The following is an 18,927-nucleotide window of genomic DNA, read 5'->3' on the forward strand; positions in this document are numbered from 1 at the left end:
AACAGTCTTTGAACTGTCTTTGAACACCGACATTAAACACCGTCTTGAACACCGTCTTGAAACAGTCTTTGAACAACGACTCTAGTTGTAAAGACATTAAGTGTGGAGTACCGCAAGGTTCAGTATTAGGTCCCATTCGTTTTTTACTTTTCATTAATGATATCACTTACTTGAAAATTAAAGGAAAAATTTTTCTATTTGCTGATGATACCAGTATTACTTGGAGCAGCTCTAATATTTCAACGCTTCATTCAATTATAACCGCTGATTTGCTTATAAACAAGGCTTGGTCAGACTCCAACTTACTTAGCTTTAACGTGTCATTCAATCCTTGCTTTTGAATGAGAGCCAAATGAATATCGTTAATTCCTTGAAATTTCTAGGTATTCTTATCGACAGCGATCTTAAATGGTCCTTGCATACTGACTCCTTAAGGAAGGAACTAGCCCAAGCTTGCTTTGCAATAAGATCTGTTTCGAAGAAACTAAATTTATCTTTTGTCAAAATGGCATATTTCTCATTGTTCGAGTCCCATCTTCGATATGGGCTTCCATTTTGGGGTTCTAGTACAGCGGCCCAATTTGACACTATTTTTAAATTGCAAAAAAGAGCAATTCGCTATCTATTTGGTCTTAAACAAACAACTCATTGCAAGACCTACTTCAAAAATCACGAAATGTTGACGCTTCCCTCTTTATTTATTTTGGAAACGGTTTGTTTGATTCGCAAGCATCTAAATATTTTTCCCGGTAGACCTGATCATGGCTACTCCATTAGAAATTCGGATTGTAACGTTTATTTACCGATCCCGTCTACTCAGCTAGTAAAGAATTCTATTCTATATAGTGCAAAAAACCTTTATAATCACCTTCCAAGAGAAATTAAATCCGCAACATCTTTCATTAAGATGACAAAAATCTATCTCTCTGAAAGACCATATTATTCAGTTGACGAGTTTCTTAATGTATAACAAAGAAACAAAATAAGTATTGTTTATTACATTTGGGTGTCTCAAGCAGTCGCTACAATTTGTCTCATTTGTTGTTGTCTGTACAAATTATGTAAGTGATAAATTTAAAATTGTATTGTTCTGTTGTTTTTTATTATATTTGTTTTTGTTTTATACTTTTTATACTTTTTGGCTGATTTTTTTTAGCTTTGTCCTTAAAATTGTTCAATAATTTTCAGTGACAATAAAGCATATTTCTATTCTATTCTGTTTGGAAGTCTTACCTTTTAACTGGTTGACAGCTTCACATACCTTGGCTCGCTAGTGACTACTGCAAATAAAACAAGCAAATAAATTAAAAGACGAATAAACATTACAAATAGAGCATAGTATAAACTACAAAAATTAGTTCCACTCAAGAACTATCCAAGAAAACCTAAAATTATTATATACAAAACACTGCTGAGGTCGGTCCTCATAGGGCGGAAACATGAACTCTAACGCAGAAGTATGAAAGTCTTCTAGGAATATTCGAGAATAAGATACTCTGCAAAATATTTAGAGCTATAAACTATCAAGGGCTCTTTATTGAATCAGATGTCGTAACGTTCATTAAAACACAGCGACTTAGATGAGCTGGACACATAATAAGAATGCATACGACACATGACCCATATAATACCATATTTTTTCTTACTACTCTTCCTCCCGTATTACTGGAAATGCTCTCAACTTATTAAATTTTAATAAGGCACTTTGTATATTTTTGCAGATAAAAAAACTTGTTATTTCTTACTCAGATATACCAAGTTTGGTGAAAGAGAATAATTATTAAAATTAAAAAACTTTACTTTAACATTAAAGAATAGTTAAATTTATTTATTAGGACCAATGAGAATAATAATTTTAAAGAATTACTTCAAATGTTTAAAATACTCGCAGAAGTTCACATCCTCACAATGGATAAGCCTAATAATTGATTTACTAGTCTAATAAGAATGAAACGTAAACTAGTGACATGTGTTTTTTTATTTAAAACAATGTACATGGTAAAAATAAACCAATACTTTATAGTGCAATGATGGCGAACCTTTTTTAGCTCAGTGTGTCAAAAATCGAAACATACTTTGTCGTGGCGTGTCACATATCACAAAAGTAAATACGACTACAGAATGTAAATATTTCTAATTTTTCTAAATAATTATTTGTTTAATACTGGGGAAAAGTATCGCTTCATATGCCTCTTCTCGTACATCGGGAAGTTGTACGAGACGGATTGATGGCTCGATTAAGAGATCAGAAGGCTTATCTCCGCGACAGTTCGGATTCTGCAAAGAAAAGAGTATAATTGATGCAATTTTGAGTGTACTTGAGATATTGCACAATATTGAGGATAAACAATGCTGGATGGATCTGCTGCTCTAATTCAAAGAAGGATCATGATTAATAAGTGTACGCTCATTAACTTAACGACAGGAGTTCCACAGGTATCGGTATTAAGTTCGACGTTATGGAACCTGGCATATGACGAAGTCATGAACTGCGAATACGAAGAAAGTATAACCCGTTTTTGCCTTTGCGGATGATCTCGCTATGCTGAAAATAGCGCGGGACAACTCCAATTTTGAGCAAGACATACGGACAGCGTCGTGAAGGACTGGAGGACAGATCACGGACTGAAACTTTCAGCAGGGATGACTGAAGCCATCATTCTGAAGAGTAAATGAAAAAGACGAGTAGTGGAACTCTAATGTGCAGAGACACAGCTAACACCAAAAAACTGCGTCAAATAGACAGAACGAGTCGGTTGCGAGTACAGAGCGCCTACAGGACTGTAACTGCGGCGGCCTTGTGGACTACCACGGGTTGCGTTCCTTTGCATATATGTTAGCAGCAGAAAGTGTTACCCAGTCGACTAAGATGCTAATCCCGAGCCTAAGGAACTGGGTGGACTGTGGTTACAGGCAACTCGATTATTTCCTGATGCAAGTGCTCACAGAAGATATGTGTTTTAGGTTGTATATGCATAATTTTAGAAAGACAAATACAGAAAAATACCTATACTGCGAATATTCTGACACGGTTACTCACTCAATGCTGTTGTGTGGTTTTAGTTGGTAAGGAGGATAACAGGAAGGCATCCATTTTCTGGACTTCCTTCTAGAAATAAACGGGCTCGGATGTATTCTTCTATCCTGAATTTAACATACGCCAGCTATCCCTAGGAATGGGTTAACCTAGTAAAGTTGGTAAAAAATTTCTACACTCAGAAAATAAAAAAAAAAAACTTTTCTATAGGACATTTTGAGAATTCTTCACTGTTGTTTTTTGCGTTCTTCCCTTTACAAATTTATATGTCACGTTTTATCGACTGGTTTATTCTAGTATCTATTCTTCGTTCACAAATTGTTGAGAGCACGAAATATGCCTCAAACTCATAAAACGGTCGTAAATCATAGGCGTTCCTAAGGTGTTTGCTAATATATTTAGCAAAAAAACAATTAAAACTTTCACGACTAAAGTTGGTTATTATATTATATTAATAAAAATAAGAATTTAACCATTAACAATTTTGTAAATAAGAATACCTTATCTCTTTGGATATTTCAATACTAATCTTCGCGTTTAATCACTTTACTAGAAAACCTGGAATTCATATCCGAAAGTACTATTCGTTGCAAGATATATAAGATGGAATTCCCCAGATTTTTAATAATATAATTATATTCGAAACTTAACTTGAAAGGGTGAAGTTATTACGAACAAAAACAATTTTTTTGTTTAGTACGTTTTTGATCGCATGTAATTTATGGCTCGTCGGTGTTTCCGCGTCTACGGCAGTAATAAGCGTCTCGAATATTTCTTTTGCGAATTATATGCAGTGCGTGAGTGATTTTTTATTCCATATACCTTAGAACATATGCGTACCTTTCGCTCGTGCTCGTTTTGTTGGATTGTTTGTGATGGCTTCATCATCAAGTTTTACACCGGTACTGTTGCGTACAGTCAGTAAGTCTGTCTATTCACCAAGAGAGAAGACTATTGTCCTGAATGTTCACGATGCTCTGGTTTCTCAGAATCCCACAAACACTGTTCGCAACATAGTCGAAAGTTGTGCCAACATGACTGGCGTAGGAGAGTCAACTTTATATAGGTTCCTATCAGAAAGAAAAAAACACGGTATAGCTAACCCAAATACAAACGAAAACTTAAAGAGAGGGAAAAAGCCTATTGAAATTGATGAATTTGCCAAAAATGGTATTCGAAGGAAAATTCATGGATTTTTTTTCAAAAAAGAAGTACCAAACCTAAACAAAATTTTACAAGAAGTTAGAGACGACCCGGATTTGCTTCATATCGGACGAACTAAATTGTGGACGAACTAAATTTAAAAAGTTTTAAAAGAATTAAATTTCCGGTGGGAGAAATCAGACCGAAAATCACTTTTGATTGACCGGGAGGAGAAGATGATGTTGGAACAGAAATTATCTAAGATTCATACGAAAAATTCCGGGCTGAAGAAAGGCCCATCTTCTACCAGGATGAAACGTGGGTAAACTCAGGTCATACTCTAAAAAAAATTTGGTCAGATAAAAATATATTAAGCTCCAGGCAAGCCTTTATGGAAGGTTGGTCTACTGGTATCTCCCCACCTTCTGGTAAAGGCAGTAGATTAATAATTTCTAACATTGGCAGTGAAAAAGGATTTGGTAAGCATGGTTTGTTGGAATTTCATTCCAAAAGCACAAAAGACTATCACGAGGAGATGACAGCTGATGTTTTCGAAGAGTATGTTGAGCAAATTATTAAACACATACCACCAAATTCAATTATATTATTAGATAATGCACCTTATCATTCACGACTAGTAGAAAGACTTCTAACGAATGCGTGGAAGAAACAGGATATTCTTGACTGGCTGCGCAATAAGTATCTGCCTTACGAAGATGGAATGGTAAAAGCAGAACTTTTAAAAATTGCCCGGCAACACAAATCTAAGTTCAAGAAATACGTAGTTGACAAAATGGCGGAAAGGCGAAACATCACACAGTCTTTAGACTTCCACCCTACCACTGCGAAATAAATCGAATTGAACTCATTTGGGCACAAATGAAAAGTTATGTGGCTAGAAAAAATACGTCATATAAAATACAAGCTGTACGTGAATTGTTATACGAGTCTTTATAACATATTACAAAACAAAACTGGAAAGATGCAGTAAGACATGTAATAGAAGAAGAACAAAAAATGTGGGATCTTGATAACATAATTGATGCGACCGTAGAGATTATTAACCTAATTATTAACCCTCAAGACGACTCGGATTCCGAAGTTAATCCTATTTATTTTGAATTTGAATAGTTTTCTAATCGTAATTATATAAGGTAAGTAATAGTAGTTGTAATCGTAAGGTATTAAAGGGGAAAGGCGCAAAATGTCGCCTGTCAAAATGTTCAATGTGTTTTAAATGTATCAATTTTTTTTTTTCAAATCTTGAGAAATCTAAAAAGCATTTTTGAAAAATTTAAAGGCAGAATGAAATATTTTTTAGAATAAATAAAAAGTTTCTTTTGCATGCAATATTTTCAATTAAAAATTATACTATATTGTCTCTTTTATTTTCACCCCTGTTACATAACATATTAAAATAAACATTGTAGAAGTTTTCAGGGACGTTCTGCCCTGAGTAATAATGTAATCTAAAAAAATATATTTATTTAGTTCAAATAAATGTTTTAATCATATACTCTACGAAACTGGTCGTTCATCTCTAAAAATTTAAAATACCCCCGTAATAGGATTATAAGGTATTGTATTCCTTCAGATATAAAGTGGGTTAGTCGAAAACGTCTTAAACCGTCAGTTTTAAGTTGGTTTTTACTATTATATCGTATTACCTATCCTCTCTGTATTTCAGTTTTGTAATAAGGGGTTAAACTTGTAGTGAGCTATCAACAAATTGTGAACCGACTATAGTACTTTTCTGATCAAAGAACGATAGGCAAAATTTTTGACGAGACTGGTTGACCTTAGATTGATCTTAGAAAATATATAGGAGCAAGATAAATCACAGGTCTTCAAGACCAGTAAAAGATATAATTTTTTATCCTCGACGATTATAATATAGTATAACACTTTGTATAATTTTTGATTTAGCTCAAGCAATCAAATAATTAAAAATCCGCTTTTCTCTTCAGTAAATATAAATAAATACAAAATAGCGAAATTCCTAAGAGATCAAACAAAAGAAAAGTGCACCGTTGCTAGTTAATAGAAATTTTCAATTTTTGCTGAAATCAAAATCTCAGGTGACAAAAGACTCTCGGTGGAGAACTTGAAAAATAAGGATTCGATGGGAAACGAATTACCAGGAGAAAAATTACTCGAAATCAATTTAAGATAGCACCGAAATTACTTTCAGAAAGTTTTTTAACATTTAACGTTTTCTATCTGTGAGATATCTTTATATATTGCATTGGATACTCATAGTAATTGGAAAAAAAATCTAAATGCAGAACTGTATGCTTAACTTTTTTAAAAGTTTATTAAACAAACTTTTAATATATTTTGTTATTAACTCCAGTAAAATTAAAATCTATCCAAAATTAAAGAATAATAATTGGTTTATTTACATAGCATGTAGGAGCCTCTTCCAGTGTAGAGTTCCTTTATTTCATTCAGCAACTATAAAGGTTACTAATTTATTAGGAGTAATTTAATTAAAAAGTATGTTAAAAGAAATAAAATATCATATTTAGGATAACTAAATTGGTGGTAAGTTCTGATTCTAGATTATTACAAGAGGATAAGTCACATGAAACACTAAAAAAATAAATCAAGCAAAAGTTTTAACGCTACGGAACAAATTAGAGCTAAATCATAGGGTCCCAAGAACATTTTTAATTTTCTTTATCCTCCTTAAATATGTCAGCCAAACAATGCAATCTCACCAATTCGATATTGTTTAATCAAAAAATGACTGCTCCCTGTCGACACTTAAATGTTGTCCAATATGAGTGATAATTAAATGGCAACTTTTACCATTTTGAAATTTTAAGGTCGTAGACAAACCTTTTATAAATGCCTGATATTTTCGTTCTCTTCTCAATTTTCTAATTTCCATAAATATTACTTGTTCCAACAAATAATTTCTTCTTTCTCTATGAGAGCAGAATTTCTATTGTTATTCTCAAAAACGAATTTTAATTCACGTACAAGTTTTCCACAATTTTTCTCTTTTACTATTTGGCAAAGATTCGTCTTTTTTTTATTGGAAATAACCCACATCAACCATAAAAGGTTATTAGCGGTGGTACAATATAGACTATTGTATACTAATTCATTTATTACTTATTTTAAAGTTCAAAAGTCTTTTATGCTCTCCTTCCATTAGTGCCTATTCGTTTTGGATATTGACGGATCATTACAACAATTTTTATCTTTAAGTCAAGTACGGAGATTTTCAGTCACGAAATTGTTCGTCCTTCGGGGGCCCTCTTTACCCATCCAATGTTCTCTTGTAGTGTCCATAATATATGTCCATAGTGTCCATAATATCTAATAATATGTGCTTGAAGGTACTTCTGAGTTTATTTTAAATTTTTTCATATATTTTTACCACTTCTTTCCATTTTATTCTGTTTAATTTTAATATTGATGTTCATTATATGCATATCTTCGTGTATATACTCTAACCATTTTGATGAATTAAATTAGGATAAAAAATCTTTAAATTAACAGCAGCTTTTAACATATATGCCGCAGCATCTGAAAGCATTAAAACTATTTTATTCACTGGTATAGCGTTGGGTAAAAAGAGGTTTGTTAAACTATCTTGTATAAATCGACTTATTGTTAAATTGTTTGTTTTTTCCAATTCTTTAACGGCAACTTAATAAGGTTTTCTCGCAAAGTTTTCGTTCAAAATTCCAATCATTAAATTAGCTATATACCTGCCGATACATCTGTCGTTTCATCCACGATAATATACAAAAAATTGCCCTCTAACTCCCGCTTAATTTTTGAAATACATTCCACATAACATTTTTCCACAGTATGTTTTCTCAATGTACTCTCGTCCGGTAAGGATTTATTAAGATATTTTTCGAAAAAGCATTTAAAACTAGGGTTATTAACTTTATATAGAGGAATGTTGGATGCAATCATCATCTGGCATAAATCAAATTTAAATGCGTCTTCCTCTTTTTTTTTGAACTGCTTAAACTATCCCGCAGAGATATTTGGGCTAACTAAGAGGAATTTAATTTTTCCAAATTACGTTTATGAAGTGGGGTTCCACAATGCTGGTCAATAAAGTACTTTTTTTTAGTTGAAATCTGAAAATTTAAAAAAAAAATAAACCGCTTTAGAATTTAGTTATGTTGTGGGACGAGAAAAAAGAGAAAAAATAAAACTTACCGATTTGCCGCATGGTTTACAAAATGCTTCATCTCCTTCTAGAGAAAGTTCCGAGTAAGGTGCGATTCATAGCCTTAATTTAGATGTCATCTTTTCTTCACACAAATGTCTAAAACGTTTTAAAACGTGTTCTTTGCTTTTCGGTATACGCAACAAAACTAAACTAGGATATAGCAATTTGTGACTAAACTCTGATACAGTAACCGACTGTACAACTGATAATAAACTAATAAAGCTTAGGGATTTCCAAATAGTTAACCCTCAAGTCTCGATCAGGTACATTTTCCTAGAAATCTGTTATATAAACAAACCATTGATATTTTATTATTAACCCAAAATTTTATTATAGAATGGTTTAGTAATAGAATAATATCATGGGTAGTGAAAAATTTTAAATGAAATTGAAATTTTAAAAAAGGCACAAATAGGCGGAATTTACGAAAAAAGGCAAAAAGTGCAAAAAACAATTATAATAGGCAAAATAGGCAAAAAAGGCATTTTGCCTATAATCCGAGCTTTAGTAATAAGTCAGCTTTTTTTTTAAATTTGTGAAAAAATTTAGGCTTTCCAAATACACAAAAATCAGTGTCTTGCAGGCAATGGTTAAAAAGTTATTCAAATTGTTTATTAGCAACAAATCGACATGTTTTTGCCAAATTATTTTGCAATATTTAAAATTATTTTTTCATGTTTTCTTAAATAATGTTAAAATTTCTATATAATTTTCTGGCTTATATTGTTGCAAAAAAATTTAATTTGGGATAAACAAATTAAATAACGTTTTAACTATTTGCCCGTAAGACTTGACATTTTGATCTTATTTTAAGCACCACAAGACCCAACGTTGTATGTAATATAAAGGTTATATGTTTATTTTAAAAAGAGTTAATAACATTTATAAATATTATTTAAATTATATTTAATATCATTTATAAAATTTAAAAAATTGAAATTTTTGACTTAATTTGCAACTTTCTTAGCAACAAATAAGGATAGAAACATTTAAAAAAACGCTATTTTGAAGGTTTTTATATGACATATAAATTTATTATTCTTAAATTTTTTTTTAAATGCTTTAATAGGATATATGTAATAAATTCGATATTAATAACATAATAACCGTATTGATAATTTTATAAAACTAAAAAAAGAATATTTTTTTAACTATTTGAAACGTGTTTTGCTTAATTTTGTACGATTGCCAGAAAAAAAAATTAAATAAATATAATTAAGGGACTGTGTAATCCTGTTAAGTATATTTCAAAAAAAAAAAAGGTTTTCTTCGTAATGTTTTCTGAACAGCGTAATTGAATTAATTTGTACTTGGTTTAAATTTTTTTATTAAAACTTTATTTTTTAGTTAATTGTTTTTACCTAAATTGTTTTTACTATTTAATTAATTTAATAACTATACATCCAGAAAAAAATATAATTTATCGCAACCACCGATATTATATTAACATGTCAATGTCAAGGTAACAATTACTTTTTTTTATAAATAGAAAACAGTCGGTGATTCCGGTAACGATTGGTTTGATATCAAGTTGATGTTGTCATTTATAACTAATATTCGGCCTGAAACATCATTGAGGCATATATCAATAATTAATTAGAACTGGAAACGATTATCTGTCATATATTGCATCCGGTGTGCAATACAACATTGCAGTATGATGATTGAATTGTAATGATTTTGATATGCACCTTTTACAACATATCGTTAAAATAAACAAATAATTTTTAAATAATTTATATGATTGAATATTATTCGGCTATATAAATATTACAGAGGAAGTACAAACGTAGACGAAATTGACACTGTGATACTTTTGACAATCGCTGTTGTCAATTTTTTTGTATAAACATAACAAAAACATAACTGAATTCCTTTAAATTTGCTGGTGTTTTTGTTTAGTGCGTATGAATACTAACAGCGAACTTTACTTTTGTTCCAGGTTCCTAATCGTGCAGTTATTATGAAGCTTCGGTTACCACAAAATAAACTCCAAACGGTAAATATAAAATTGTATGAATACGAAAAATTATTATATATAAGCAAACTGACTAGTTTATTGTAATGGTGTACTGATTTATTTCTATTTAGAAATTACATCAAACCTGCGAATTGTTTCTTTGATCTATTGGGTTTACTTTTAAACGAATAGGTTTGCTATTTTTAAAATTTTACAGGATTCAGACTTAAAAATATATAGTTACTGAACTGATATATCCTCTGTCTGATCAACCACTTTCATTTAATATTTCTGGTGGTATCAACCCGATAAATAAAATTTCTTTATCAAGGAATCCACAAGGAAACTAAGTTTCTGTAGCTGGCTGTATACCATGTATCACAAAAAATTTATTAAAATACTTTATAAAAGGTTTATAATTAACAAACCCAATCGGGCTAAATTAAAACAACAAAACGTTCTCAGAATCTATTTTCCATCATCAGTGTCCTAAAAAGTATATAACCACTTTAATTAAAGAGAACGTGAAATTTAAATTTTGACTAAGGTTAATGCAAAATGTGGTTAATACTTACTAGGTGTACATGTATTGAGCCAATAAATATCTGGGTAAAAACCCGTTAAAAGTTATTGGTTTAATTTTATTTTTTTAAGTTTAAGTTTAAGTACAAAAAATGTCTATAACCTCTATAAATATGATATTACAATAAAATGTTCAAAATAACCCCCATTTTCTTCAATACACATTCGGTATCGTTTTAATAAGGAAAACTGAATGCGCTGAAATATTTTTTTTCTGACGAAATTGATTTGCAGCTTCAATTATTCTAACCCTCGACTGTTGTTCGTCCTCTATTGTTACAGAATACACTTGCTTTTTCATAAACCCCCAAAAGCAAAAGTACATGGGGTTAAGACCTGGACTTCTGGGTGGTCAAGAAATAGGTGCGTCATAACCTTTTCCAATCCACCGAGACTTAGAACGGAATACAAAGGTATTCCCGGACTTTATTACTGTAATCTTGTAGAAACTACATATTTTGCCTTATTCCAATATTCACTTCTTCCAAATACTCTTGTAAATCGTTTGCCAAAAACTGCAAATAATTGTCACCATTTAAATTGTTGGGAAGAAATACTGGGCCTATTAGATTGTTATCCATAACTCCTGCCCAAACATTAACTCTGAAAGTCCTTTGGTGATGAGTCGATTTTTTGGCGTGAAGATTTTCGTCGGCCCAAATGTGCTCGTTCTAATGATTTGTTATTTTATTTCTACTGAAGGTAGCCTCGTCGGTAAACAAAATATTTCTAATAAAATTAACATTTCGAGTAACAACCAATCGCAAAATCCAATCCTTTTAGGATAATCTTCAACCAATAACCCTTGAACCATTGTTAAGTTATAGGGTTTAAGCAGGTGATCCTTTTAACGCCTCCAAACCCTCACGTGAGGAACATTTAGTTGAGCAGCTATTACCCTTGTACTGGTTCCAGGAACTTTTTCAATGATTTCTAAAATGTTTTCATCAGTTGCATCCGTTATTAGACGACCACTATTGCCAGCAACTTGCGGTTGGAATGTACCCGTTTTCCGCCAACGATGATCAATGGTCAGATTGGGGTATTTTACTGCATAACGCTTTGCGGCTGCTGCACTATTTCCTTGACATTCACCTACGGTATTCCCGATAGTTTATTGAAATCATAATTTATTCTGATCCAACTTACCCAAAGTTAAATGCATCTGCCATTTCCTGAAATGTGTAGGCCATTGTAATATCAAAATTTGTAATAATAATCTTATTCACAAAATAAATGATAGCTTCAAATTAGTGACTATTATTGATGGAACTGTTTGTAATTATTGTATCCGTAGGAACTAATTGTAATTTTGTGGCCAACTAGGAAAAAACTAGTTTTTCGAAAAAGTGATAGGAGGCAAAAAATTTTAAAAATAATTTGTTAAACTAATGGTACCACAAAATTGATTTGATTTGAACGTACTCAAAAGTTTGGGGGGATTTAGGGCTGCACATCCCCCTTAAAATTTTTCTGTGCGCTTAGATTTTGTTTCTTGTTTCTTTTGTATGAAAAATGCTTTCATAATAAGAAAGTAACGTGTCCCTTTTTATTACGAAAAAATGTCAAGTAGTTGAGGAGATAATGCAAAAAAAAACAATTTTTATTTTGTAACTTCAAAGGGCTGTAACTTTTTTTGTGTACACTTTTGTACTAAGGTAAGTTGGATTCCATCAATTTATTTTTGTCCCCGGAATGCGTGATTTAATTTATGACATACCTTTTTGAAACACCCTGTATACATATAAAAAAGGTCTTAAACTATATACACATTAAAAATATAAAAATGGTCTTAACTAACTTAAGTTCTCTTTGCAAAGAATTGTTTAAATTTAACGGTTGTAATTTTAATTGATAATGCATCTTATTTATTAAATTCAGTTTAAAAATATATATTTTTTCAACATGCTAATTCGAAAATAAAAAATAAAAAAAAAAATAGCGAAGATATTAGGAGGAAAATGTTTTACATAAAATAGTTTTCTATTTAAAGTCTAGATTCCCCTTGAAGCAAAAAACGCATTTCGTCCAGAAGGCAACAAATAAGACCACTAAAAGGGGTCAATGGATGGAATTAATAAAAAAAAATTATTACCTTTTAATTTTTTTTTGGGATCTAAAAACCTTACTTTACTGTGGGAATCTTCCACAAACATTTTTTGAAGTTATAGTTCTATACGTGCGTTCGACGTTGGAAATTTGTACTGGAGTGAATCGGCAAACTCATTATATATGTAAGATATAGGTAAGAGAGAGACAAAAGATATATTTTCTCTCTCTTTCTCTCTCGAGAATAAAAATATTTCTTTTGTAAATATATTTAATATTTATTAATATTATTATTTTTTATTAATATTATTATCATGGTAAATTAAACATATGAGTAAGTAAGTTATGTATATTGTCATTTGTAAATACTTATGAATATTGCATTTTAATTTATATTGTATTATTATATTGAATTTAGTTGCAGTGTATTGTATTGTATTTTTTATTAATAACAAAATAAACAATGAATTTTACTGCAGTGTATGTGTAAAAAAATTTTTTTGCATTCAACTTCTTTTATACATATACGAAAATAAAAATATATATTTTCAATAAAATATTGATTCAATCTTTCATTTACTATACTCCTATTACAGGTCACATGTGGTTTATATACTGCAAACGATGCACCATATACCTATATACCTAATTCTGTTTCTCTTTCTGCTCTCTCTTACCTATAGCATTACATATGTAATGATTGTGCAGATTGACTCCCATATAAATTTGTAACGGCGAACGCGTGTATAGAAGTATGCCACACCCGTTTTTTATTTCATTGTTGTTTTATTAGGTATGTATTTGATTAGATAATATTTCGAGTTATTTCCGATAGTGAAACATTAGTTTTTTTTACCTAATTTAATGTAATACTATTTTTTAGTCTATTTTACCCGATACTAGATGGAAATGCAATGTGCAATTTGTAGTCAGTTTTATTTTAAATCCAAATATTTTTATTTCAACGCAATTACCATTGGAAATGGAGGTTTTATATTCGTTCTCTCGAATCTACTTCTTTTCAATCACCCAAATTTAAATCTTCCGGAAGGAGCTCCAAAAAGAAACTAAATTATATTCAAATACAAATTTTGTCGTTGAGAGTAAGCTTTTTATTTATGATTAGACGTATAGTAAGTGTCCTTTATAAACATCTTAATAAAAATAATAAACTGAATTTAGGACTGAATGGTATTTCTAAAATTTAAATCGTAAATAATTATAGAGTAGTAGTCGTATTCGGTACACAGAGTACGCCATGGTAGGTGATAAGTACCGCCCCCTTATTGCTCACACATTTCGTACCGTTTAGAACCATTGGTTGCATTTTATCAATCAAGTGATAATGGAGAATTAATTCCATAATGGAGAAGTAAACATCGGCATAAAGTGCATTACAGAGACATGAAAAAATTACTGCTCAAAATTATCAAGTTAACTGCCGTGCTGGGCCCATGAGACCGGCGGCAAAATGTTCCATCACGCCACGTCGGTCCGATATAACCGACAATACAATTCTATTTTTAATGCAGCTTACCAGACCGCCGGCATAACTAACTGTGTACAAAACGTATGTAATGGCCCGGCACGGTCTGTGCAAACATTTCGTACAGGATATTTTAATGGTAAATATTTTTTTTAAATGAAATAAAAATAAAGCTTAAAATTTAGTTTTATTTTGAAATATGTTTCCAAACACATTACATTTTATATTTCATGTACCTGTGTAACAGTATGTAACTTATTAAAATATTGTAAACACAAGAATGGTGTTCCTTCAGACTCTTTACATTGTGTAGTAACTGTTTTAGTTTTATTTTTTGCTACTATATTACCTTCATTTTTTATGTTTGCTTCATAACATGATTTACAATATCTTCGTGTTTTATACTTATGTCCCTGCACCTTACTTAACTCGTGGCATTTTCTTTTCGGAGTGACCAGAGTGATGGGATTTGCTGAACTGTTACAACAGAGAAACTTTTTCTCTGCGAGTAGCCTGCCTCTAAAAGAAACCATTGATTCGTTTACACACACAATTTCTCTAGCTAAGTAAACAGATTAATAGTTAAATGAAATCGTAGGCTTCCACGGCCAGAGTCAGAATTATAGTTTATTCGTCTTCCGGGTTTGGACCGTGTCATTTGTGAGTGACCCAAAAGTGGGTTCATCTCGACGTTTCGCTACAATTGTATGTAGCTTCTTCAGGAGAACAAAAAAGAAAAAGAAACAAAAGAAAGGAAGATGGGTAGTTAGCAACGGTAACTCAGTTACTCAACACAACCAGAGGCGAATACTAACTACCAAGATGGGCATTTGGTCACAGTAACTCAACTACTCAACGCAGCCAGAGGTGAAAACCAAATGCCAGGACAGGGATTCACGTCCAACAGCTCAGAACACTAACGCGTCGAGAGGCAGGGAGTGAATCCGACGATTACTCCGCTACCGCTCTATTTATAGTCGCGGTGACCTGTCGTGTCGGGACGTATCGGCACACTCCGTGGCGCGAACGTCAAGAAGCGCGCGCTGGCCAATCATGCGGCTGCATCGTGGTAGTGGGACCGGACGGCGGCTCTAGACTGAGATTCCAGATGGGAGACAAGTAGTATCCTTCCTCTCGATTGATATTATGTGGATTTTTTCGGATCTCTAGAGATTCGCGGATTTTCCTTCCAATATGGAATGACCGGTTTCTTGGCAGTGTTCTGCAACTGCAGAATGGGAGAAAAGACCTGATCGAATGCATCTTTGATGCTCTTGAATCCGAGTTTTGACGGAGCGACCAGTTTCGCCAATATACACTTGTCCACATGAACAAGGAATAGAATAGACACCACAGGAAGATAGGGGCGGTAATGGGTCCTTAGGAGAGGGTAGATATTGTGAGATTTTCTTGGGTGGTCGAAAAGTAGTCCTGATACCTTCTTTGCGAAGAATTTTGCCAATCCTATCAGTGACACTTCGAATATACGGAAGAAAAGCCACAGGAGTATTACCCGAAGATTCTGAATTTGTCGTCCTAGGGTGTGAAGGGGGATGTAGATGTCGGTGTGTAATATTTTGAATTGTGGACTACTTTTCGACCACCCAAGAAAATCTCACAATATCTACCCTCTCCTAAGGACCCATAACCGCCCCTATCTTCCTGTGGTGTCTATTCTATTCCTTGTTCATGTGGACAAGTGTATATTGGCGAAACTGGTCGCTCCGTCAAAACTCGGATTCAAGAGCATCAAAGATGCATTCGGTCAGGTCTTTTCTCCCATTCTGCAGTTGCAGAACACTGCCAAGAAACCGGTCATTCCATATTGTTCGAAAAAACCCATATTATTTCTAAGAGCCCCTTCTTTTATTCCAGGAAAATCCGCGAATCTCTAGAGATCCGAAAAAATCCACATAATATCAATCGAGAGGAAGGATACTACTTGTCTCCCATCTGGAATCTCAGTCTAGAGCCGCTGTCCGGTCCCGCTACCACGATGCAGCCACATGATTGGCCAGCGCGCGCTTCTTGACGTTCGCGCCACGGAGTGTGCCGATACGTCCCGACACGACAGGTCACCGCGACTATAAATAGAGCGGTAGCGGAGTAATCGTCGGATTCACTCCCTGCCTCTCGACGCGTTAGTGTTCTGAGCTGTTGGACGTGAATCCCTGTCCTGGCATTTGGTTTTCACCTCTGGCTGCGTTGAGTAGTTGAGTTACTGTGACCAAATGCCCATCTTGGTAGTTAGTATTCGCCTCTGGTTGCGTTGAGTAACTGAGTTACCGTTGCTAACTACCCATCTTCCTTTCTTTTGTTTCTTTTTCTTTTTTGTTCTCCTGAAGAAGCTACATACAATTGTAGCGAAACGTCGAGATGAACCCACTTTTGGGTCACTCACAAATGACTTTTTTTTAATATAAGTTTTTGTTCCAATGTGAAAAATTCGAAAAAGATTACCTTTTAATTGAATCGTTCACAAAGCTTCAAATATCTGGTTCTCAAAATTGGTCGGCTTGCAAATAGTGAAAGCGAAGGAGGGGAAAGGTGCTGTTAGCTGTATCTCCGTTTCTTGTTTATGGATTTCGACGTTTCTTTTCTTAATTGGTATGTTCGTTTTGCGTACATTACGAATATGTATTATTTAAATAATTAGATTGTAAAATACGCAAACTAATTTGTTTAAACAATGTTTTTTCAGTTTTTAATTTTTTTAGGAATATTTGAGTTAATTTTTATTGTAAAATATAAATATTTATAATTAATATATTTATACTTCTTTAATAAACTTTATAAATATTTTATTTATATTGGATTTTATTTAAAAAAATAACAGATTATCCTATTCAATTCTTTCTACTTTAAAGTAGTTACTAATATTTCTTTAAATATAAAAAATCTTAAATAAAAATTTAAGATTTTTCTCAATGGAAAAATAATCTCAATATAAAAATTTTCATGGCAACCTATTTATTTATTTATTACTATTTATTTATCTAACATTTTTTAAAACAAATTATAAAAATATTGTATTTTTTTTTCGTAAAATACTTACTTTAAAAGTAAAATGCAAATAAACAATTAAAAATGACGAAAAATGCTGATTTGACGTTTTAGAGGCTTTGTAAAAACATCCACGCTGTCTATATATATAAAAAAAAATTTTATAGTTTGTATGTTTTTTGCAGTCAATGGTTAAAAAGTTATTCTAACTGTATATAAGCAAAAAAGCAAATTATTTTGCAATAGGTATTTAAAATTATTTTTCCTAATTTTTTTTAATAATAATAATAGAATAAATATTTTTCTTTCAGTAGCTACCCGTACAATTATTATAACTATATAATTTTCTGACTTACATTGTTGCAAAAAAAATTAATTTGGTATAAACAAATTAAATAACTTCTAAAGTATTTGACCGATCGACTTGAATTTTCAATCATATATTAAGCACCACAAGATCCAACATTGTATGTAATATAAAGGTTAAAAGTTTATTTTAAAAATAGGTATTAACATGTATATAAAACCGGCATTTTCGACTTATTTTGTAACTTTCTTAGCACCAAATAAAGATAGGAACATTTACAAAACGCTAGTTTGAAGGTTTTTATATGACTTTTATAAGTTTCGTTCAAAAAATCGACTGCAGGAAACATAAATTTTTGTTACAGAGATCCATACTACTCAAAACAACTGTTGTTTGCCTGACCGGTTCAGTGTCACAAACAGGGTACTTTTTTGTTTATTTCCTTAGTCTATAACATCAATATTTTAATACAGCAAGTTGACTGAAATCGTAATATTTTAAAATATAGAATATACTGTTTTTTTGTACAATTACTTAAGGACCACCCTGTATAAAACACACTATAGAACCGGACGAGTTAGACAAAAAATGCCTAACCTTGCATGCGCGTTGTCCCAAATTTTATTATTTAAACCTTTACGGGAGATTAGAATATTAGTGTAAATTTAAAATCGCTACTGAATCCAACTGCTGCGGAGGCCACCATCATGAGTTTAAACCTTTCGCTCATAGTATCCTCATACGAGGACATAAAATTCTTCATTTTTTTTTATTACTCGAACAACTGTGGTGACTGTTTATTCATGTTGTCTTCATACAGGCACACAAGAAACTTTAATTTAGAACATATATCGCCACCTATTTGTGGGTAGAAGCACTACAAAAGGGATTTGAAAATGTGACGTAGAAACCATTGTGGAACTTTCCTCTGAAGTTGACAGAATATCAGCTGGTAACTTTAGTGTTTTGTTTTGCTATACTGTAACAGTCGTAATATAGGTAGTAAAGAAGTGTATATTTAAGCCCAGATAATTAGACTTGACTAAAGTTATGCTAGTTTAGTTGATTTTGTTGTCTGAAAAGTATTGTGCTCATATCAGGACAGTGTGAATAAGTAAACTAAATTAGAGGTGAGTTAGTTTTTGCGATGAATGTTATA

At 32.1% G+C, this 18,927-nt stretch overlaps 1 protein-coding gene across 6 annotated transcripts in view; it reads left to right on the top strand.

Annotated features, from left to right (window-relative positions):
• Positions 1-18,927, top strand: part of LOC140445278 (octopamine receptor beta-2R-like) — a 1,072,317-nt gene that overhangs the window by 330,228 nt on the left and 723,162 nt on the right. For 5 of the 6 annotated variants that reach the window (XM_072537203.1, XM_072537205.1, XM_072537202.1 and 2 more), the window contains one exon: positions 10,324-10,380. The exons of the other annotated variant lie outside the window; for it this stretch is intronic. The gene's annotated coding sequence lies outside the window, so the exon portion shown is untranslated. The remainder of the gene's footprint in view (positions 1-10,323; positions 10,381-18,927) is intronic. 6 annotated transcript variants of the gene reach the window in all.

This window comes from Diabrotica undecimpunctata, chromosome 7, assembly GCF_040954645.1.
Source record: "Diabrotica undecimpunctata isolate CICGRU chromosome 7, icDiaUnde3, whole genome shotgun sequence".
In the NCBI taxonomy this organism is placed as follows: Eukaryota; Metazoa; Arthropoda; class Insecta; order Coleoptera; family Chrysomelidae; genus Diabrotica; species Diabrotica undecimpunctata.